Raw genomic sequence first — 2,314 nt, 5'->3', positions numbered from 1 at the left:
TTAAACCCCAACTCATCTCTAACGGGTACTATTAACGATTTAAGGATATGAACGCACTTAGTCAATAAAATTTCATGTGCGGCGTTGGCACGCAGAGAGAGTATTCGCCTAACAAAACTGACCACCCGGTTCGAATCTCAGCTGGCGCAAATTTTTATTTTTATTTTTTAAAAGTGACTAGTCGATTTTTATACCCTTTCGGGTATAAAGGTGAACAATTAGTCTCTTCATAGGACATGCTCGAACAAAAGCGAACAGTACATTCCATATAAAGAGATCAAAAGTGGTATTAGTCGCATGTTCCTTTGCGATTGCTCCCGGGGTCATCCCGGATTAGTCCCATTTTTTGCAGGGCCCTGCATAAATATATTTATGCATGTGCGTAGAGTAAAGGTGGGTAATATGGACTACGTGGGTAATATGGACCACCTAGTTATCTTGAATTTCAGTAGTTGAATCCTCCGTTATTGTCGTTTGATTTCTTCGTCTATTCCCACAAGCTTCTTCAGTTTGAATTTGTCGTTCAGTAAGTGTGGATACTCGGGCAATAGTGATTTTTGCAAAATAGTGGTTGCTGATAATTATATGTGCGTAAGTGAATTTGGCGTTTTTATTTAAAATTTATTGTGCAATAAATAAATTGACAAATAAAATGTGTTAAATAAATACTTTTTGCTAATTTTAAATGGTTATAGTTCAATAAATATAGTTAAGATTGGAAGTCAACTCTGTTATATCGCCAGCATATATTGAGGGTAATATGGACTACCACGATAGAGGCTAATATGGACTATCGGTCCATATTACCCGCCGAACAATTCTTGCTCTTTTAGCTCGATTATCTTTGAGTTCATTAAGATCTTATTAATGTAGAATTTGGCTCCTGGTAAGCGCAAGGACATGAAAAAGGCGATCACAGCGGCGCGATCTAATACCTGCGGCTATCTAGAAACAGCTAAGATGTACAATGTCCCGAAGTCAACTTTAATACGGCTAGCGTTAAAGAAAGACACCGAAATCGAAAAGGTCGTAAACACTAAATTAGGGCGCAAACCAGTTTTTTCCGAAAATTTTGAAAATATGTTGGTGAATTATGTTTTGACGATGGAATCGAAATTACTTGGTCTAAGCAGAATGGATGTTAAGTACTTAGCCTATCAACTAGCTGAAAGAAATAATATTATGCACCCATTTTTAAAAGAAAATCATCTTGCGGATAAGGATTGGCTGCGCTTGTTTTTAAAGAGGAACCCAAATTTAGCGTTCCGCTCTCCAACGGGAACTCCATCAACAAGAGCACGAGGTTTCAAAAAAGATAATGTGAATACCTTTTTTGATATCCTTGAGAAGGAAATGAACAATTTTAATTACTCAGCCAACAATGTTTTTAACGTTGATGAAACAGGCATTAGTGTCGTTCCATCAAAATTACCTCAAGTATTGTCAAGGAAAGGTAAAAGGCAGATTGGTAGCCTTACTTCTGCAGAGAGGGGATCTACGATCACAACTATTGCTTGTATGAGTGCAGGTGGAATATTTGTTCCACCACTATTTATATTTCCACGCAATAAACGCTCAGATTTGTTGTTAAAAGGAGCGCCGCTAGGATCAATATACGAATGTCATCACTCCGGTTGGGTTCAAACATATATTTTTACAATATGGTTTCGGCACTTTATACAACACGTAAAACCATCAGCTGCTTCACCAGTATTGCTCGTTTTGGATGGTCATTCGAATCATACAAGAAATATTGAGCTTGTTGATTTGGCTAGGGAAAATCACGTATCTATCGTATCCATCCCTCTACACTCAAGTCACAAAATACCACCGCTAGATAAAACTTTCATAGGACCTCTTAAGAGTTATCTTTGGGAAGAAATACGTATTTGCCTGCGTTCGAACGGCAGAGCTTTGACACACTTCGATATGGCAGAGCTATATGGAAAGGCCTATTTGCGAGTTCAGAGTAGGGAAATCGCAATTAATGGATTTCGCACAACCGGTATATTTCCTTTGAACCGGTATATATTTCGCGACGATGAGTTTTAGAAACGAGCCGTGCGACTATGAATTGGATCTCGTACGCAGTCGGGTGGGTATTAATGCCCAAACTCGCTCTAATTTTGTAAAAAAAAATTCTCAAGCGTGTCTTAGTTTAGTTTTCCTAATAGTAAATCGAATATATCCTCGGCAAGACTGAGGGTAGCTTTTAAGGTTAAAATAAAGCCGTCAAGGCATAGTATTTGATACGCATTTGATATTCTCATTATATAGTCTATGTGGTCATTCAGTATTTTAATTTTTTCGGGTG

The sequence above is a fragment of the Rhagoletis pomonella genome, unplaced genomic scaffold, assembly GCF_013731165.1.
Source record: "Rhagoletis pomonella isolate Grant_MI unplaced genomic scaffold, Rhpom_1.0 Rhpom_scaffold_00002, whole genome shotgun sequence".
NCBI classification, from domain to species: Eukaryota; Metazoa; Arthropoda; class Insecta; order Diptera; family Tephritidae; genus Rhagoletis; species Rhagoletis pomonella.
The sequence above is the reverse complement of the archived record's forward strand: the minus strand, read 5'-3'. Positions refer to the sequence as shown.